Genomic DNA, 23,397 nt, shown 5'->3' on the forward strand with positions numbered 1-23,397 from the left:
TGATCCAGTTACACGTGTTACATGCAAACACATATATACACATGTTATATATTTTATAATTATTTATTAAATTCCTTATATATAATATAGTTCTAATATATATGTTCCTGAGTCTTTTGCTACACCCTCTAGACCTAGCACAGTATCTGATACAAAATATGTGCTCAATATTGGTCGAATTCAAAATGAGGGGCAAGTTAATTTTCAGATCACTTACAAATACTCTTCTACCCCGTGGAAGTCAGTGCTCAGTGTTTCTTGAAAATTATGCCAAACATCAAAGAGCTGTTAAGTTTAATTTCCAAATGTTAAACTAAATAGAATATGCCGATTGAAAGTACTATTCAGAGATGATAGGATCCAGATCTGATCAACTGTATTGTTTTTCTGCAATATCATGTCAACTCTTACTTGTCTCTTTATTTTTTTAACAGCTTTATTGGAGTGTAATTGCTTTACAATGGTGTGTTAGTTTCTGCTTTATAACAAAGTGAATCAGCTATACATATACATATATCCCCATATCTCCTCCATCTTGCGTCTCCCTCCCACCCTCCCTATCCTTACTTGTCTCTTTAAAAGGAGGAAATTTGAAGCACATACTTGTGAAGAGACACCTCACCACAACTCTATTTCTGTGTTATGTGTCTGGGGTTGTTATGTTGTATTCTGATATGTTTATCCCTTGGAAATAGCTGAGGACACTCGTGGGTAGAGAAAGTCTGCCCAGGGAAGGAAGAGTGTCTTCAAAAAGGAAACTAAGCCAAATGAGGCTGACTTACGGAGTTTGGACAATGAACAAGCCTGGTGTTTCTTCTCTTGCACCTGGATTCTGAGGAGAGAGGATATCCATGTAGCCAAGGATAAGTAAGGCAGCTTCCACCACCCGGAAAAAGACCAGGAGCTCAGAAAGTTCTGTATAATAGAACATAGGACGTTGAGCAAGACATGTATTGTAATTAAGATTATCCAATTTATAGCACCCTTTTTGGATGAGCCCTAGAGGAGTACCAGGAAAGGAGCGACTGTGTCTGTTTTGCTCACCAATACGTCTCTAAACCTAGCACAATGCCTGACACCTAGGAAGCACAAATAAATGTTTGTTAAATGATGAGTGAATGAATATTTTCTTATGGCATCGCTACAGTCTTATTTAAATAGGACAGCCCTGTCTAGCTGTGCTATGGAGACAAAGAAAAAGGGGTTGAATCGACATGTGGTCTAGAGCATTAACAGGGAATAGTAGCTGCTGCCCACACCCCAACCCTGAGCCGGTGAGCGTGGGCAGCACAGAAGTCGTGAGCAAGTACTCCAAAAAAAAAAGGAGAGGATCCTTTAGTCCAGTCATTTCCTCCCATAAGGACATTCTCCTTCTCTGGTCAGCTGTAAAGATTCTAATTTATCTACTGGTATTGCTAAGGGAGCTCTCTTAAAATGGAACAGGGAGGCCATTGAGGAGGCGTGACTTATGCACAACTCAGCCTGCAGGGAATCTGACCTTTCCACCACCTATTGTCCTACTCAAGATGCTTATCAGACACTTACCCTAGAGCAGCTAGTGATTCCTTAAGGACAAATATTTACCAGCTTGCATCAGAGGCCATCACATTTCCTGTCAGGCAACTTTAACAACCTTGTGGCTTTTGTCTTTTTAAGTCCCTGACTCTTTCTCTTCCATAGAACACTCTGGGTTTTTTCCAAATCTTAGCTTCTTCAGTTGCAATTCTTAAGACCCCAGATAAAGCTCTTTGTTCTTTGTAGCCTCAATCCTGACTATTGTTCAACACTACTGGTAGAGAAAAGTCTTTTATTAAGAATCTACTTGGGACTTCCCTGGTGGCGCTTGATTCCCTGGTCCGGGAAGATCCCACATGCCCCGGAGCAATGAAGCCCGGGCGCCACAACTACTGAAGCCCTCGCGCCACAACTACTGAAGCCCGCGAGCCACAACAAAAGAAGCCACTGCAATGAGAAACCCGCGCATAGCAACGAAGAGAAAAAGTCCGCGTGCAGCAACGACAACCCAACGCAGTCAAAAATAAATAATTAATTAATTAAAAAAAAAAAAAGAATCTACTTGATGGAGAGGGTGTGGAAAAAAGGGAACCCTCTTGCATTGTTGGTGGGAATGTAAATTGATACAGCCACTATGGAGAACAGTATGGAGGTTCCTTAAAAAACTAAAAATAGAACTTCCATACGACCCAGCAATCCCACTACTGGGCATATACCCTGAGAAAACCATAATTCAAAAAGAGTCATGTACCACAATGTTCATTGCAGCACTATTTACAATAGCCAGGACGTGGAAGCAACCTAAGTGTCCATCGACAGATGAATGGGTAAAGAAGATGTGGCACATATATAGAATGGAGTATTACTCAGCCATAAAAAGAAAGGAAATTGAGTTATTTGTAGTGAGGTGGATGGACCTAGAGTCTGTCATACAGAGTGAAGTAAGTCAGAAAGAGAAAAACAAATACCGTATCCTAACACATATATATGGAATCTAAAAAAAAAAAAAAAAATTGGTCATGAAGAACCTAGGGGCAGGATGGGAATAAAGATGCAGACCTACTAGAAAATGGACTTGAGGACACAGGGAGGGGGAAGAGTAAGCTGGGACAAAGTGAGAGAGTGGCATGGACATATATACACTACCAAACGTAAAATAGCTAGCTAGTGGGAAGCAGCCACATAGCACAGGGAGATCAGCTCCGTGCTTCGTGACCACCTAGAGGGGTGGGATAAGGAGGGCGGGAGGGAGGGAGACGCAAGAGGGAAGAGATATGGGAATATATGTATATGTATATCTGATTCACTTTGTTATAAAGCAGAAACTAACACACCATTGTAAAGCAATTATATTCCAATAAATATATTAAAAAAAAAAAAGGAATCTTGGGCTTCCCTGGTGGCGCAGTGGTTGAGAGTCCGCCTGCCAAGGCAGGGGACACTGGTTCGAGCCCTGGTCTGGGAAGATCCCACATGCCGTGGAGCAACTGGGCCCGTGAGCCACGATTGCTGAGCCGGCGCGTCTGGAACCTGTGCTCCGCAACAAGAGAGGCTGCGATAGTGAGAGGCCCGTGCACCGCGATGAAGAGTGGCCCCCGCTTGCCGCAACTGGAGAAAGCCCTCGCACAGAAACGAAGACCCAACACACCCAAAAATAAAAATAAAAGAAATAAATTAAAAAAAAAAAAAAAGGAATCTACTATAACAGGGTATTGAAAAATTACTTCTGTTTTGCTTTTTATCTGCTGCCGACTCATCGGAACTCAATGAAATGTATCCCTCTCCTCCCCAGGAGAATAGTCAGTCATTTAATTTTTCCTCCTAATATTTGGGTTTTCCCTGACCTCAGGGGAAAGGAGGATGCCTTTTTGGTGTGAGGGTTGAAAAGGAGATATAAGGAAGGTCTTCACCTTTGTAGAAAGTCCCCAAGTAGGCATTTTTGTTTCTAATGTCTGCTCGAGAGTCCTCAAACTGGTGGCCCAAAGACATGTTTTGTTTGTTTGATATGTATTCAGTGTTTCAAGATTTGTAAATTAGCTGCAGTGCAGAGAAACAAACAGGATTATCCTACGGAGCTCAAGTTCTTAGCAATGAGCTGGCCAGCACTTGGTGAGTCTAACTTTCCATGGGACCAGGGCTTCCTTCTCTCAGGAGCACAAATCCACCTTCTTATGACTTTTCCAGGTAACAGCTGGCATTTCCAAACAACTCCCCATATACCAGCATAGCTGGTATTTACTCCATGCTGCTTGGTGCCTATGCTCAAAACTCTATTCCCTACACCCAGATGGTTTTTCACACTTGCATTATTAGAAGTAGCAGGTGTACACAGTTCTTCCAAAGGAAGTTGCGTGTCCAGCAGCTTCGCCTGACCCAGCACCCTCCCATGTGGGGTGATGAAAGGACAGGGGACTACATGCCTATGTTTCTTGACCCTCAGCTTTGTAAATCCCCCCTCAAAAAAAGTTTATTTCTTAATCTCCTCCACGTGACACTGTAGTATTTTTCTTCATACCTTGCCATAGCTCCCCATTGTCAGTGTTTAAAAATTGAGAGGCTTTACCTGAAAATCTGAATTACCAGTATGTCTTAAAATAGCTTATATTCCCAAATGGCAGCAAACAGCTAAAGCAGAGAAGCCAGTGCCCCAGTATTTCTTGAATTCAAGCTTCAGCTGTCATTTAGCATCATGTTTGCCTTGTGATTTACCTGACCGTAGAGTAAAAGGAATGTGAAACATTTCTTTGACTCACAGCTCCACCCTATACTTACACCGCCTTCCACCCCCACCCCCCCCCACCCCCGCCAACCCAACACTCACTTGATACCTGTCTGGTCCCTGTAGGGATGCGACTGTTAAGATGCTGATCTAAGTCCACTAAGAGATTTAGCCAGATTGTCAAAAGGGGGAAATGAAGGAGACTGTGTGTTTTGGGACCACCATGAGTAATGGGAAATAGAAGAAGGTTCACAGTTTCCAGGAGGAGGACCTATGAACTGTGAAAAGGAACACTTAGCAGATGTTGCAGCTGAGTCACCCTGAGCAGCAATTCCAGAGAGACAGTGGAGGACCAGCCTTCCACAGGGCATTATGTGCAGCCAGGAGTGATTGCCAGAGGACAACTTGTCAGGACCACAGAAGTTGCTCTATATGTAACCCAAAATAAAGGTTGACTAATAATATTGGGTTCCTCATCCACAGTGGTGAGGCTTCAATGATATTTAATCATGACTTAGATTAATATGGACTGGAAAAACCTGCACCCTTGTGCCGGATACCTCCCATTTGTCTCTCCAAAGTCACTCTCCTCTCTGCTCCGTCTTGATCTCTGCTCCCAGGCAGCTGACTTGTGGATGACATCAAAGTCCTCTGGCTTCCAGTTGAGTTCAGTGAATGGGCAGCCCAGGTGGTTCTGCAAAGAATAGAGGCTCCCTCCCTGCAAGGTAAATTCAAGCTGGCTATGCCCCTGCAAAGGATACTGCTATTCTCCAGGAGGCTAAAGCTACACCACTCTCTCTTAAATTCTGTAGGCCTGAGGGTAGTAACACCTCCACTTCTGCTAGGCCAGGTTACTACACCATTCCCTGTGGTTCCCCTATACCATACCTTTTGAAATAGAGCCTTTGAGAATAAACTTCTATTGAATTAATGTGTTTCAAGTATGTCTTCTGTTTCCTGCTGGGACCCTGACTGATACAACCTCACTGTAATAGAGCAGTTCACCTCTGTCACACTAAGAAAAGCAGCATTATAGTAATAGGGGTAACAGTGATAGGATCAGAACCCAACTATTGAATGGGATTTGCTCCCAGATCCAGAACAAAAATAGCTTCACCTGAGATCACAGAGCTTTATAACCAGAAGCACACACTTGCTTACAGTGGAAAAATATTCCACAAGTTATACTGGAATCAAAGCTGCCCTCATTATATTTAAATTAAGCATTTGAAACATGGAACTCTATTCAATAAAAGCCTAAAGTAGTAATTGCCAACTAAGGGAGAAAAAGAAGAGAGGGAAACAGAAAAGGAGACATTTTAAAAAGAAAGAAAAAGGCTTCCCTGGTGGCGCAGTGGTTAAGAATCCGCCTGCCAATGCAGGGGACACAGGTTCGAGCCCTGGGCCGGGAAGATCCCACATGCCACGGAGCAACTAAGCCCGTGCGCCACAACTACTGAGTCTGCACTCTAGAGCCCACGTGCCACGACTACTGAAGCCCGCGCACCTAGAGCCCGTGCTCCGCAACAAGAGAAGCCATCGCAATGAGAAGCCTGTGCACCGCAACAAAGAGTAGCCCCCGCTCGCCACAACTAGAGAAAGCCCGCGCACAGCAATGAAGACCCAATGCAGCCAAAAATAAATAAATAAAATAAATGAATTTATAAATAAATAATAAATTTAAAAAATTTTTTAAATAAAAAAAAAAAAGAAAGAAAGAAAAAAACTCACAGAACTACGAAGAAGAAGAGATGCAAAGAATATGACAGATAGAATCTGGGCTTTCTAATAGGACAGGACCAGGGATTCTCTGGATGTGCCCAGTGAAAGTCTTCTACGTAGTATTCATACGCTGAAGGTGAAACATGGGCTTCAAGGCACAGTCTACAAGTGCACAGACCTCCCATTCCACCAGATCCTGCACACTTTGAAGCCCTTGAGCAGGTCATGCTGAATATGGGGTACAAGGCAGGGTCCAGACAGGGTCTTCCAATATACACCTGAAGGAGGGAAGCAAGAGAAAAGATATCTCCCCATTTATGACCTGAAATATTTGACAGGTGTCCAGGAACTTTCCTAGCTTTGTGCTCAAAGAACATGTCTATGGCATAAGAAGAGCCAAACCCAGGCTTCTGTCTGGATATCTGGATCCCTTTCCTTTAGTGCGGTGCTTCCAAGCTGCAGCTCCACACCTGTCCTTGTTCTGTCACACAGAGGGCAGCAGAGGGAGTCTTTAAGGTCAGGTCAGATATTGTGGTGGAAATGTTCAGCAACAGTAGGAGGGCACTGTGGAAGTTAAGGCTGTAATTGTATGAGGAGCTTGCTTTGTGTGAAGGTTTGTGAAATAGCTCGTATAAGACAGAGTCACACTGGAGGCCAACAGCTTGGTGGCCCTGAAAGCAGAAAGCAGAGCATCTGAGTTATCGCGCTAGCATGCAGTTGGGGCATTCTTCATGTCTACTTGCCGGAAGCTGGTGTACGGGGATAATGTGTGGGCTTGGAACTGCAGCATCTCCCATCGGACCATCCAAATTCTAGACAGGGTTTGCAGTCACCATTCACAGATGAGAGACTCAGAGGGACTGTGGAATCAGCTCTCCTCTCTGGCCCAGCCCTCAGGCTCCAAACTTCACAAGGAATTTATATTTTTCCAGAATTTAAATGTATGCAACTGAGTATGGATCACAGATATCACCTTTGTGCTGGGGTTAAAGGATAAAAGAACCCAACTTTTATGCTGCTTAACACAGTATTGACCAGAGACATATTAACACGTCTTTTGTTACCCAAATGTTATTGACCAGAGACTATCAATACGTTTTTAGGGAGTGAAACAATTAACATCACCATGAGAAGTTGTTAGAGCTTAAAATTGATCAACGGTCCATTTTACAACTTATGATTGTTATTATCATTCACATTTTGCTCCGTTAGGTTTTTGTTCCACCCTTGTGTATATTGTAAATGCAAGTTTCTTACCGTAAAATTTTCAAAAATGACACATCATGAAATTTTGAGTGAAGAAGAACTTTTCAGTGAATTTTATGCAGATACTTTCTCTGACTGTCTGAGCGACATATGTACTAGTGTCTCAGAAGATGAGAGTTCTTCAGAATATAGTTCTGATTCAGACGATGTGAATATTAGACCAACAAAAAGACAAAAAAAAAAAAACCGTAGTGATTGATTCTGATAGGGAAAGTGAAAATGAAACGGTGCTGGAGAATGCTCTATCCTTCTGCAGAAGAGTGGATTGAAGACAACACTTCACGAAAATTAAAAGACTTTACAGGTGTGTCAGGTATAACTACTGAATGTAATAACCCACAAAGTGTTAGTAAAATAACAGAATTAATTGTTTGGCTGGCCAAAATAAAAATCACCGGCCACAGGCATTAGTTTCTGCAAAAATCCCCGGGTCAGTATTAAGATAAAGCCTCCTGGAACTGGTTCAGGGGCTAGGATTGACTCAGAAACTGATATCTTACTTGGGAGAAGCATTTACCCATCATTGGTTGAGCACTGCCCCAGCAAACGCTAACCTCCAACATTCCCCCTTCAGGGCTCCCTTCTGTGTCCCATGCACGCTGTGTCACTGAAGAAGCCCTAGGGCCAAAAGTAAAGTCACACAAGGCATGCTTGAGGCATGATACCATCAGCACAATGGGAGTCAAAACCTGCACCCAGGGCTTCCCTGGTGGCACAGTGGTTAAGAATCCGCCTGCCAATGCAGGGGACATGGGTTCGAGCCCTGGTCCGGGAAGATCCCACATGCCATGGAGCAACTAAGCCCGTGAGCCAGAACTACTGAGCCTGCACTCTAGAGCCCATGAGCCACAACTACTGAGCCCGCATGCCACAACTACTGAAGCCTGCGTGCCTAGAGCCCGTGCTCCACCACAAGAGAAGCCACAGCAATGAGAAGCCCGCGCACCACAACAAAGAGTAACCGCCGCTCACTGCAACTAAAAGAAAGCCTGCGTGTAGCAACGAGGACCCAACACAGCCAAAAATAAAATAATTAATTAATTTTAAAAATAATAATAAAATAAAACAAAACAAAACCTGCACCGATTACAACTAGTTCCTCTAGCTATAGTTGAAATCAGAAGTGGATCCAAAAGGATGTGAGGCAAAGTATAAGGGATGTCTAGCACGCAAGGTATCTTGAATTCTCAATTAGGAATTCATAATTGAGAGTGCTGCTTAATGAACGTGGAATTAGAGCAGAAAGAGTCAAAGGCTCTTGTGGTATATTTGGTCCTAGCTGCAGCAGACCTTGAAGAATTAGATTTGCTTCAGCATAACCTACATTTTTTGAAAAACCAGGATATTTTTGTCCATAAAATACGGTTTTTCCTTTATTGACGGCTAGATAAACACACATTTTGACTATATTGACTCTGCTTTTTCAATCCTTGTTTTTTGCATTGTAATTTAATTTTTTTTTTTTTTTTAATTTTTTAATAGAAGATACATTCAAAAATCAAAAAGTCTGAAAGCAATTGTTTTGGAAAACTATTTAGCAGTATCTCTCAAACTGAAAATCCACACATCCCATGACCCAGCAACTCCTCCCATAGATACATTCCCAGCAGGAATATACTCATATGTTACCAAAAGACATCCATGAGAAAGTTCATCCCAGCACTATTCATGAGAGCTCTGTCAAATGCTGGCTCCTCCCGAATACCTCCACACAGGCTGTTGCTAAGACAAAGTTTATTGCTTCCCATAGTAAAGGAGAGCATTATCTAGCCAGTCTTAGTAGGAGGAGGGCTCGTAACAGGAGGAGGGATATTTATGATGTTTAGCCCTGGTTTAAAGTAGATCTTTCAGTGTGGGAAACTTGATGAGGATTTTGTTAAGTATCAAGATATAATCATTTAGCATCTTTTCATGTGCCTCTTGGCCATCTGTATGTCTTCTTTGGAGAAATGTTTATTTAGGTCTTCCACCCATTTTTTGATTGGCTTGGTTGTTTTTTTGATATTGAGCTGCATGAGCTGTTTGTATATTTTGGAGATTAATCCTCTGTCAGTTGCTTCGTTTGCAAATATTTTCTCCCATTCTAGGGGTTGTCTTTTCATATCGTTTATGGTTTTCTTTGCTGTGCAAAAGCTTTTAAGTTTCATTAGGTCTCATTTGTTTATTTTTGTTTTTATTTTCATTACTCTAGGAGGTGGGTCAAAAAAGATCTTGCTGTGATTTATGTCAAAGAGTGTTCTTCCTATATTTTCCTATAGGAGTTCTATAGTGTCTGGTCTTACATTTAGGTCTTTAATCCATTTTGAGTTTATTTTTGTGTAAGGTGTCAGGGAGTGTTCTGATTTCTTTCTTTTACATGGCCAAGAGGCACATGAAAAGATGCTCAACATCATAATTATTACAGAAAAGCAGATCAAAGCTACAATGAGGTATCACCTCACACCAGTCAGAATGGCCATCATCAAAAAAATCTACAAACAATAAATGCTGGAGAGGGTGTAGAGAAAAGGGAACCTTCTTGCACTGTTGGTGGGAATGTAAATTGATACAGCCACTATGGAGAACAGTATGGAGGTTCCTTAAAAAACTAAAAATAGAGTTACCATATGACCCAGCAATCCCACTACTGGGTATATACCCTGAGAAAACCATAATTCAAAAAGAGTCATGTACCCCAATGTTCACTGCAGCACTATTTACAATAGCCAGGACATGGAAGCAACCTAAATGTCCATCAACAGATGAATGGATAAAGAAGATGTGGTACATACATACAATGGAATATTACTCAGCCATAAAAAGGAATGAAATTGGGTCATTTGTAGAGATGTGGATGGACCTAGAGTCTGTCATACAGAGTGAAGTAAGAAAGAGAAAAACAAATATCGTATATTAACACATATATATGGAATCTAGAAAAATGGTACAGATGAACCTATTTGGGCAGGAATAGAGATGTGGATGTAGAGAACGGACGTGTGGACATGGGGTTGGGGGGGTGGGATGAAATGGGAGATTGGGATTGACGTATGTGCACTGCCACATGTAAAACAGATAGCTAGTGGGAACCTGCTGTACAGCACAGAGCTCGGTGCTCTGTGATGACCTAGATGGGTGGGATGGGGGGGGCGGTGGGAGGGAGGTCCAAGAGGGAGGGGATATATGTATACATATAGTTGATTCACTTCTTTGTACAGCAGAAACTAACAAGACATTGTAAAGCAACTATACCCCAATTTAAAATATATATATATATATAATCATTTAGGATTGATGGACATAGGAAGGCAAGTATTTTGAGGTCAGGCTTTCAAAGAGTCTTGGAAAGTAAACCGTCCTTTGGTGCTATTGCTTGAAAAGGCGAACAGTCCGATTTTTGTTCAAATGGGATTCTTGGTAAGTTCCGTAAACAATAAAGTTATTTGTAATTTATACCTACCGGGTCAAATGATTCCTGAAATGGTGAAGTTATATTAAAATAAACAGTAAGTTTTACCTATATAGAAGGTTTGGTCAGAGGTCAGCAAACTACAGTCTGCTCTCCAAATCCGGCCCTGTACCTCTTTTTGTAAATAAAGATTTATTGGAACACAGCCACATCTGTTCATTTATGTATTGACTATGACTGCTTTCCTGTAACAACAGCAGAATTGTAACTAAAACCAAAAGGCCTGCAAAGCCAAACACGTTTCTCATCTGTTCCTTTACAGGAAAGGTTTACCAACCACTGAGTTAGTTTCTTAGCTCAAAATAGGAAACAAAGTCTAAGTGTCCATGAACAACAGAGTTAATAAATTGTGGTATATTCACACAATGAAGATGAATTTTATAAAAACTGTACACAATGAAGCAAACGAATCTAATAAACACAACATTGAAGAAAGCAGCCAGAATTTTGATGTATGAGTCTATTCATACAATGTTTAAAACCAGACAAAATTACTGCATGACAAATCAGAAAAAATAGTGAAGGACTTGCAATAGGCAAAAAAATTACTGCGTATCTACAGGGTCCGGTGCCCTTCATCATTTTAGAGCTACCTTATAGCTCTATATGTTGTAGACAATGGATAGTAATACAAAATATTCTGGTCTATACTCCTACAAATGAATTTTATCAGGTGAAGAGTAGTTAACTACTGCCCTGTGGATATTGGCTAATTTTGCATCTATTAGCTAATTCATTTCAACATTCCTAATTGGCTATCCATGTGTCTGTTCTTTGGATTCCCTTGGAATGGTTTTGGGTTTTATTTTGTTGCTTTGTACTTTACCAGTTTCCTCATTAATTAATGAGTCAAACAAAATTGCTGACCATACGCATTTTCTATTTGTATGGGAGTCATGATTCTCCTTCTTTTTACAGATTCATGTTTAACCGGAGTAAGAAGTCATGAGAGTAGGAGCAGCTCTGGAGGACCACTAAGGCAAAGGACTTCTTGACATCCAGCGGGCTGCTGAGGTGGTGGTACGTTCTGTTTCCAGGTATGGGTGCTGACTACACAGCCCTTTGAGCCCTAGACTAAGGCTCTTTGTGATTTTCTGATGATTATGTTATACTTCAATGAAAAGCCCATTTTTCATGTAAAGATAAATAAATAAATAAATAAACGTTAAGCAAAAAGTAGGTGGCGAAATATCTCTCCCCAGCTGACCACTCCCCACCTCACATTAGCTACTGTTACTAGGGTTGCTGTCTTTTCTTCATTTTTTTTTTAAATGTATCATTCCAGACAGGTTTTTTTTTAAAGCATATACAAGTAAATAAGGATACAGATTCTTATTCCCCCACCATTTTGTTTTTGCATGAAAGATACGATACACACACCGTCCTGTGCCTTTTATTTTTCACTTAACAATGAATCTTGGAGATCTCTTCTTATCATGGAGCGTGTCCATCCTTTATTTCAGCTCCATTGTATTTCATTAAATGGCTGTGCCACACTTTACTTCGCCAGCGCTCTCTATTGATGGGCACTGGAGTTGTTTCTAATCTTTTGCTTCACAGAAATATATCAAGCTCTTAGATAATAAGAAGAAAAAGACCAGAAGACAGAAAGGAAGGAGACATGGAAATCAGAGTGGGGAAGGTTGCTGGTGGCACAAAGGCCATGAGCGCGTGTGGGAGTGGGAATGTCTAAGATGGGGGAGGGGGACTGTGACACTGCAGATCAGCTATTTTCTTTAAGTTTTGCCCTCCACCAGCCTTGACATTTTTCTTTAAAAGGTTACTTATTTGGGGACTTCCCTGGTGGCACAGTGGCTAAGAATCCGCCTGCCAATGCAGGGGACACGGGTTTGAGCCCTGGTCCGGGAAGATCCCACATGCCGCGGAGCAATGAAGCCCGTGCGCCACAACTGCTGAGCCTGCGCTCTAGAGCCCGTGAGCCGCAACTACTGAGCCCACGTGCCACAACTACTGAAGCCCGCGCGCCTAGAGCCTGTGCTCCTCAACAAGAGAAGCCACCGCAATGAAAAGCCCGCGCACCGCAACGAAGACCCAACGCAGCCAAAAATAAATAAATTTATTTTTAAAAAAGGTTACTTATTTTAAGAAAGGGAAGTCAACAAACATGGCCTTTTCGCTAGTGAAGCAGGACAGTATACATACATGGGACATACAGGGGTTTATCTAACAATGATTCAAATACCGGCGTCTCCCTCAACTCTGAAAAAGACAAGAAGAGCTGATTCCAAACAGCTAGTATTATATTTCCAGGAATAGAATGCTAACAGCTTACCACCTTCCCTAGAGCCAAGAGAACCTGGTTGCTAGGTGGGCCACCAGAAGCTAGAACTCCCAAAGCCACTGCCCAGCAGAATGACAAGGCTGATCTGTAATTCTCCTTTTAGTTTCTATCCCTCCAGGATTAAAATGCCCAGCTGCCTCTTCCTAACCGAAATTTATTGTATCAACGAAGCACCATGCTCTTTCAGCTCTAGAGAAACCCAGTGTGAACTGGAAAAGACAAAACAATTGTTCTCATTTGCACAACCGTGTGGCATGGGGAGGGAATGAGATTACCAAGGGAAAATTTAAATTTGTCCCCAGGCAAGAAGAATTGACTTCCTGTACTCCAGGATGAAGGTAGTGGAGACTTTACAGCCCAACCTAGCTGAAAGAAAATAGGGAGCCTCATAAACATAGGCAATTTACACATACACATGCACAAGCACCCGGAAATTCTCTGGGCTGTGATTTACACAAATGTGTTAATTCATAATTAAAAGGTAATTGGGATCATTTTAATGGCCTTTTCTTCCTTTTAGACTGCCTCAGTGGCAGACCTCTGTCACATCAATTTTGGGTGTTAATATATCAGTTCCAATGATTTTATTGTCTTAAAAATAACTTGGCTTCTGCAGAGGCTGCCTTGGGGAGCTTGGTCTCCAAGGAGGGAGCTATCTAACAGCCAGTCTCGCTGATCTCCCAGTTATTGACATGCAGAAAACGAAACATTCACTTTTAATAATAGGGCTCTCTTTCATGCAAAGATAGTAGAGAATTTCTGAGAATAAATAATTCATGCTCCTCCAAGCTCCCTGAGAATAAATTTGTTCCTCTTCTGTTTTGTTTCTCTTCAAGATATGACATCTTAGGAAGAAGGGGCTAGGGGAAAGAAAGTACTTTCTGCTTCTGTGGATATAACACACGCAGTGTTTCATTCCCTAGTGCAACAAAACCTCAAGATGAACAGACAAGAGCTGAAAACCTTTTCCCACCAGAGAGACCCAGTGCCATCTACGTGTTCTCTCAAAAGATAGCATTTCATAAACTGTCTCAACAAAGGGGATGTCAGTTTTCCCTTCACTTTAAAAAAAAAAAAAAAGAGACCATAACCAAATCCAGCATGAAATTAATTACATTTGGTTGCACACATGACTCACTGATTACAACTCCTGCTGTGTTTTGAAATAGATCTATATTCTTTGTGTATTTGAATTCATTTTTCATTAAAAAAGAAGAACAGATCGTAGTTTTCCAATATACTGTCTATTGGTGGTTCTCAAATTTCAATGTATGTTAAAGTCATCAAAGAAATTTGTCTAAATACAGATTCCAATGCCTTGCTCCTCAAAGTTCCTATTCATTTGTCTGGTGAAAGGTCCAGGTAATTCTGATTTTCCTATACCACAGTTTGAGAAACACTGCACTGTAATTCTAAGGAAATATAATGTGGGTTAATATCTGCTTTAGACAGCGTTTGTGTCCCCCAAAATTCATACGTTGAAGCCTGAATGTGATGGCATTTGGAGGTCGGGCCTTTGGGAGGTAATTAGGTCATGAGAGTTTATCCCCCATGATGGGCACAGTGCCCTTGTTAGAGAGTGAGCTCTCTTCCATGTGAAGATACAAACCAAGAAGAGGGCCTTCACCAAGAACCCAATGGTGCTCGCACCTTAACCTTAGACTTCCAGACTCCAGAATTCCAGAACTTCCAGACTCCGGAGAAATAAATGCTTGTTGTTTAAGTGACCTAGTCTATAGTGTTCTGTTACAGCAGCTCAAACTAAGACAATAACATATACAACAACTTCCTCCATGACATGATTTCACTGTTAACTTCCTAATACTGACGGTTGCTCTTTATGTGCCCTTGAATGGACTACTCTTTCGAAGGAAATTACATATTTGGATTATGTGACTGATGCTATGGGAGCATAATTCTTGGTGGAACTGAAGCAGGAATAGAGAAATGTCATAAAATCTGAGCTCCTGGGACACAGGTTCAAAAACTGGGGAGCAACAGGTTTGTTGGAAAACTGATGAAAGCTACGCTTTTCCAGGAACAAAAGGCGCATCCACACAAATTTTATACCAGTTTGGTAGTTTTACAGACCTGAGGATAGATGTTCCTCATAAACTAACAGGTTGCTAGGTCACAAATTTAAGGGCAAATCTTCATTTGAGCTTAGGAACGTGAAGACAATATGTCCCGCGATCGGGTGGTGGCTACAACGAAATGTGTTTCTGAAACATGAGGCAGGTCTTCCAATTCCAAGAAACAAAGGCCACTTGCTAACAAACATGCCACTTGCAAACTTTCTAAGATAAATTTTAGCAGCTAACCCATTCACACAATCCATAAAAGAAGCCAAAGCAGATAATTTTAAGTCCTAAAGTACAAAAACTTAAGGGGGAAAAATGTTAGGAATGGAATACAAAGAGGGTAAATCTTTTTTATCTTCCTCAAATAAACTCGAAAATCTGTAATTGTGCCTATCCTTTGGTTCTGTATAAACAAAGTAAAACATTCTCTTATGCCTTTGTGATTATTTCCTACATGGACTACCTATTATATCATATATAAAAATTCAGCAAAAGAAAGGAACACTAGCAAGGTCTAAGCAGTGCCAGAAATTCCATGGAGTTATTAAGTTTGCTCATCATATTTTATCTATCTCATTGCACAATTAAAGGAATGGTGAGATCATGTCTACAAAGCAAAGTAAGCCTCTCTAAAAAAAGGTATTGTATTAATGCAAAGCATTGCTTCATCATCTTAAAATGGAATACCACTGCCATCTATTTATTTCATAAGAGTTCTAGGAGAATTAAATAAACAGATTTTTTTTAAAGACTGCGTTCCTATAAAATATTATATAAATAGTTGATAGCAAATGGATTGCATAGAGTATGATATGACAAATGACAGATTTTTAAAGGGCCCAGAGAAGAGAAGCTGAAGTCATTAAAAAGGCTGATTAGAAGGAAGGAAAAAGGAAGGCAGAGGTGGAGGACAATTCATCTGTACAGTATCCACGTGCCTTTGCTGTGTAAGAAACTACCACAAAACTTAGTGGCTTAAAATAAAAATTTGCTTGTGATTCTGTGGGTCAGCAATTTGGAATGGATTCAGCTGGAACAATTTCATCTCTGCTCCATGTGGTGTCAACCGGGCTCACTCACATGTCTGGGGTCTCAGCTGGGATGACTGGAATGGCTGAGATAACTGAGGTATCTGGGTCTCTCTCACCCTCCAGGAGACAGGGTCCTAGGAGAACTAAAACAAAAGCTTCAAAACCTTAGAAGGCCTCAGCTCAGGTCTCACATAATGTCACTTCCGCCATAATATATTGATCAAAGCGAGTCTTAAGATAACTCAGACACAAGCAGTAGGGACATTACTCCACCTCTTGGTAGGAGAAATTGTAAAGTATTTGTGGCCACTTTTATCTACCAAAGACACTATTCTGTAAAATTGTACTTCATGCAACACAAGACTTTTTTTTTGTAGAGAAGAGACGGCACTTCATTAAGATTACTGACCTGAGTGCTGAGGATTGATCAGCAAATAAATACAGTTTGTAACTGTTTCTTGAGCTATTGTATTTTAGGGATGGAAGGTGCAGAAGGACAGATGGAATGCTTGATAAATGACATGTCCACTGCATAAATTATTTTGGTAAGAAGTACCAAAAACTATAAGAAACTGTCCCCTCTATCTTTAATGACTATTGTAAATTGATGGATTAACAAATATGATACAGATACTAGCATCTAAGATAAAATGGTTTTGTAATTCAACACGGAATACATGATATGATGAACCCATGGCCTAGATAACCATGCCCAACTATCAAATAACCTGTTGTTCACATAAATTTTTTAATGGGTAGAAAAAAATCATTTCCATGGGACAAAATGAGTTGTGATGTAGAATAATATAAAATCTTTCCAGATATTTTTCCTCCACTGTAAGAATGAAGGAGAAATACAGAAACAAGCAGAGAGGGAATTTTACTGGACTTGGAGTTAGATGTGTATTCTGTCTTCCTGTGCTGGTAACTTGAGGCATGACATTATATTAGGTAGAGGTTCCTCTAAGTGATCAGAGTGGTAGTACATGATCCACACAGTCTTCCAATTGTAATAATATCATACACACACATGCATACACAAACATAGATTTACATACATGTAATCATGCTTGTAGACAGAGAAAGAACTCACAAAAAACCAATAGCATCTTGAAGAAGAGCACAGTTAAGGAATTAATTTGTTGTTATTTCTCTTGGTCTTTTATTCCCAATGCTAGTTGTTCAAGAAATATTTATATCCCTCAGTCTTTCATTTCATTTTAACAAAAGCCTTTGATATTTCATTTATGCTGAACATGGTTGACTCATTTTTGGAGAGTTCTACTTAGCAAATATTAAAAAGACAATAATTCTAAATGTGTCCCTCTCTGAGGCTATCATAAAAACAAAATTAGAGAATTTTAGAAATGGAAGGATCTACTGTTACTTCAGGTTTTAGCCATGAAATATACACTGCTATAGTTTGCATTCATAAAGTTCCATTTCCAAAGATTTTTCAGTCATTGCCTGAAGTTGAATATTTCTATGTACCTTAATGAAAGAGGTATATATATATATACCTCTATGAAAGTTGAAGGCTGATAGTATTGTACCAATTTTGCATATAAAATAACTGACTAATAAATTGATGATAGAAGACTTTTTGCTATATTCTTCTGAGCAGATGACAAATTAACAGATGGGAACCCAAATAATGGAAAAACTTGATCAGATTCAATATATTTCCTGCAAAGGCAGGTAAAACTTTTCCAGTTCTGGAAACATACTTTGATAGGTTGACAAGCTTTAAATAAAATATGATTAACAGAGATTTCCGCTATCAATCACAATGGAGATTAGAGAACTGATTTATCCTCTCACCTAAAGCAACTATAAAACAGACAAAATATATGGGGAAAAAATAGTTTTAGGAAATTGAACATCAGGCAGCACAGGACAGTGATTACTAAGAGAGGGAAAAACAAATGAGATAAATCCTATAATACCTCAGCTAACTAACTGAAGAGAGTTTCCAGGATGCAACACAACACATAGAGGAGGAATCTAGGAGAGACACAGTGGTATCTCTGAGTTGAAGAAATAAAGCTGAGAGATCAGGGAGGACAAGACTGCTAGAGTTTGTGAGGCAGAGTAAAGAGAGGAAACAACTACAGAAACTACAGAAGAGCTCAGTTGAAATTTCAGGGTAATACTGGTCAGCACATGTGTGTGAGGAAACTACCTGAGACTAAGGAAAGAAATGGAACACAAAAGAAGCAGAGGAAAAAATCTTTGGAGTTCACATAGATCAGAAATAGTGTCTGCTCTCACCAGTCCAAGTGGGAAATCATTAAATTCATGAGATATCAAATAGAGTGTCCAGAAGGTATTGCCTCAGTAGGGGGGCAATATTAGATGTAAGCTATATGCTGTTCTGGTCCTGCCTAATGAGGCTTAAAAGCAAGCCTAGAAAAAAATCAGACTATTCAAGTTATTTAACTGTATCCCAAAACAAAGCTCAAGGATATTTATAAAGATTTGAAAAATATCCAGCACTCAACAAGGTAAAATCCCAATGTCTGGCATCTAATCAAAAATTACCCGGCATGGGACTTCCCTGGTGTCACGGTGGTTAAGACTCGGTGCTCCCAATGCAGGTGGCCCAGGTTCAATCCCTGGTCAGGGAACTAGATCCCACATGCATACTGCAACTAAGAGTTCGCATGCCACAACTAAGGAGTCCGTGAACTGCCACTAAGGAGCCCGCTGGCCGCAACTAAGGAGCACATGTGCTGCAACTAAGGAGCAGGCGAGCCACAACTGAGGAGACCGCCTGCTGCAACTAAGACCCAGCACAACAAAATAAATAAATAAATAAAAATATTTTTAAAAAAATTACCAGGCATGCAAAGAGGTAGGAAAATATGACCCATAATGAAGATAAAAATAAATCAAGCAAAACTGACCCAGAAATGATGCAATTGGTAGAATTAATAGACAAAGATGTTAAAATGATTACTATAACTTTATTCCATATTTTCAAAAAGCTAGATGAAAAATTGAACATGTTACAACATAAAAGAATATTTTAAAAGATCAAACCAAACTTCTAGAGATTAAAATAAAATATGACTGAGATAAAAAAAATGACTGAGATAAAAAAAAAATACCTTGGATGTTAGATGGAATTATTAGCAGATTAGACATTATAGAAATAAAACATGAGTGAACTTGCCCCATAGCAATAAAGACTCTCAGGAATGAAACAAAGAGTAAAAAGAGACTTTTAAAAAATGAATGAAGCAACAATGACCTGTGAAAGAACTACACTCAAGGGAGAGGAAAAGGTGTATAGGAAAAACATCTGAAAAAATAATGGCTGGCTTTTTTCCACATTTGATGAAAATTATAAATCCAGAACTCCAAGAAGCACCAAGAACCTCAAACCTAGAAACATGGAGAAAATTCAACTAAGACACAACATAATTGAATTGCTTAAAACCAATGATAAAGAAAAATGTCTTAGAAGCAGACAGAGTAAAAAGAAACATTGTGGACAGAAGAACAAAATAAGAATGAGAGTGAACTTGTCTTTGGAAACAATGCAAACCATAACATCATATTAAAAGTACTGAAAGGGGAAAAAAAAGTCAACCTTGAATTCTATACCCCAAAATAAGGTCAAAATACAAACTTTTCAGACACACAAGACCTGAAAGAAGTCATCACCAGCTGACCTGCTCTACATGAAATATTTAAGAAAGTCATTTAGGCAGAAAGAAAACCATATGAAAATCTAGAAATACACAAAGAAATGAAGAGTGCCAGAAATGGGTAAATATAATCTTTGTTCTTAGTTTTTATTACCTTTAAAAGACCGACTTGTTAAGACAGAAATAATACTGTTGTGTGGGGTTTATAATGTATATAGAAGTAAAATGTATAACAATAATAATACAGTGTCCAGTATGTGGGAAATGGAATTATATTGTAAGGTCTTATAAACATATTAAGTGGTATAATATCTCTGAAGGTAGACTAAGACAAGTTAAAGATGTATACTATAAACCATGAAACAACCACTCAAAATGCAAAACAAAGAGTTAGAGCTAGTACACTAGACAACAAAAGAGATAAAATGGAATAATTAAAAGCAATCCAGAAGAAGACAGAAAAGAACAAAGAAATGGGGCAAATTGAAAACAAATCACAAAATATGTAGATTTTAAGCCAACTATATCAATAATCACATTAAATGTAAATGGTTTAAACAACCCAATTAAAAAGCAGAATTGTTGAGATTGCACCAAAAAAAAAAAGCAAAACCCAGCTATATAATCACTATAAGAAACCCACTTTAAAAATAAAGACACAAATAGGTCAAAAGAATGGGAAAAGGTATACTGTGTTAATGCTTGTCAAATATTATTACCAGCCTAACTGAAACTTCATTAAAGAAACCCTTGTTGAGCTTAATTTACAAAATACACAAACAGCTCATACAACTCAATAACAACAACAACAACAAAAAAAAACAATCAAAAAATGAGCAGAAGACCTAAAGAGACATTTCTCCAAAGAAGGCATATAGATGGACAATAGACACCTGAAAAGATGCTCATCAGTGCCAATTATCAGAGAAACGTAAATCAAAACTACAAGGAGGTACCACCTTACACTGGTCAGAATGGCCATCATTAAAAACTCTACAAATAACAAATGTTGGAGAGGGTGTGGAGAAAAGGGAACCCTCCTACACTGTTGGTGGCAATGTAAATTGGTGCAGCCACTATGGAAAACAGTATGGAGCTTCCTTAAAAAACTAAAAATAGAGTTACTATATGATCCAGCAATCCCATTCCTGGGCATATATCTGGACAAAACTCTAATTCAAAAAGATACATGCATCCCAATGTTCACAGCAGCACTGTTTATGATAGCCAAGACATGGAAACAACCTAAGCGTCCATCAACAGATGAATGGGTAAAGAAGATGTGGTACATATATACAATGGAATATTACTCAGCCATAAAAAAGAATGAAATAATGCCATTTGCAGCAACATGGATGGACCTAGAGATGATCATACTAAGTGACGTTAAGTCAGAAAGAGAAAGACAAACACCATATGATATCACTTATTTGTGGAATCTAACATATGATACAAATGAACTTATCTACAAAAGAGAAACAGACTCACAGACTTAGAGAACAGACTTGTGGTTGCCAAGGAGGGTAAGAGAGGGATGGACTGGGAGTTTGAGATTACCAGATTCAAACTAGTATATAGAGGATGGATAAACAATAAGGTCCTACTGTAGAGCACAGGGAACTATATTCAATATCCTGTAATAAACCATAATGGAAAAGAATTTGAGAAAGAGTATGTATATGTATAACTGGATCACTTTGCTGTACAGCAGAAATTAACACAGCATTGTACAGCATTGAAATTAACACAACATTGTATTGATAAATTAACTATATTTCAATAAAATAAAATTTAAAAAAAAGAAGCTCTTGTCATTTGTACATGTGAAAGCATAACATCCTAGATGCTTTTTTTTTTTTTAATTTACTCATTTATTTATTTTTGGCCGTGTTGGGTCTTCGTTTCTGTGCGAGGGCTTTCTCTAGTTGTGGCAAGCGGGGGCCACTCTTCATCGCGGTGCACGGGCCTTTCACTATCACCACCTCTCTTGATGCGGAGCACAAGCTCCAGATGCGCAGGCTCAGTAATTGTGGCTCACGGACCCAGTTGCTCCGTGGCACGTGGGATCTTCCAAGACCAGGGCTGGAACCCGTGTCCCCTGCGTTGGCAGGCAGATTCTCAACCACTGCGCCACCAGGGAAGCCCCTAGATGCTTTTTTTAAAAAAGTTCTATAATTGCCTTTTAAAATGGTAATTACATGGTATTGCACACTAGTTCCCTGGGAGTTAAAGGAGAACGGAAGCGCTGAAAACAGGAGATGAAAATGTCTCCCTTTGTATTTTATTTCTTTTCTTTTGGCTCTTTTTTCTGTTGACTGAACAGTAAAAGAAAACAGCAACATAATCTCGAGCTCCTTTTGCTCAGTGCACCAACCGCATCATTGATCTGGTATCACAGTGTATATAAAGCAATGTTTGCTTCAGTGACTCCAAGGTGTATTCCAAATAAAAAGCCGTATATATGAAGACAGATTCCTACAAAGGTAAATTTAAGAGAAAATAATTTTTTAAGCTCATTCTATTTTCCCTCCCACTCCGTTTCTCTCATACGGAACTATCATCTAACCAAATTACGTTGCTTTATCATGCTAGATGATTGAACATCACTTAGCTTATTCAAAGATTTTTGTCAAGGTATCTTTCGAAGAAGTTCAGTTCTGTGCATGGGTGAAGTGCCATAAGAAAAACTAAATGCATAAATATTCAAAAGCGGTGCCTGTGGTTCATACAGACACAGTTTATCTCTTCTTGTTTTGTGGTCCAAGGTTTATAAAGTTCGGTAAATGGGGAGTGAAGGCAAAGGTAGGATATAAAATGGTAGCAGCAGCTGGATGTGGTCTAGGTTAGAGGCAAAATAGAAGTTGAGGCATGAGATGCCTGCGTGTCTGAATTTGTCTTTTTTTACGTTTTTTTCCCTGTAATTCATTTCTAATCTCATAGCGTTGTGGTCAGAAAAGATGCTGGATATGATTTCAATTTTCTTAAATTTACTGAGGCTTGATTTGTGACCCAAGATGTGATCTATCCTGGAGAATGTTCCGTGCGCACTTGAGAAGAACGTGTAATCTGCCGTTTTTGGATGGAATGTCCTATATATATCAATTAAATCTATCTGGCCTATTGTGTCATTTAAAGCTTCTGTTTCCTTATTTATTTTCATTTTGGATGATCTGTCCATTGGTGTAAGTGAGGTGTTAAAGTCCCCCACTATGACTGTGTTACTGTCAATTTCCTCTTTTATAGCTGTTAGCAGTTGCCTTATGTATTGAGGTGCTCCTATGTTGGGTGCATATATATTTATAATTGTTAAATCTTCTTCTTGGATTGATCCCTTGATCATTATGTAGTGTCCTTCCTTGTCTCTTGTAACATTCTTTATTTTAAAGTCTATTTTATCTGATATGAGTATAGCTACTCCAGCTTTCTTTTGATTTCCATTTGCATGGAATATCTTTTTCCATCCCCTCACTTTCAGTCTGTATGTGTCCCTAGGTCTAAAGTGGGTCTCTTGTAGACAGCATATATATGGGTCTTGTTTTTGTATCCATTCAGCCAGTCTGTGTCTTTTGGTTGGGGCATTTAATCCATTCACGTTTAAGGTAATTATCGATATGTATGTTCCTATGACCATTTTCTTTTTTCTTTTTTTTTTTTTTTTTA

Source organism: Balaenoptera acutorostrata, chromosome 5 (genome assembly GCF_949987535.1).
Source record: "Balaenoptera acutorostrata chromosome 5, mBalAcu1.1, whole genome shotgun sequence".
Taxonomy (NCBI): domain Eukaryota; kingdom Metazoa; phylum Chordata; class Mammalia; order Artiodactyla; family Balaenopteridae; genus Balaenoptera; species Balaenoptera acutorostrata.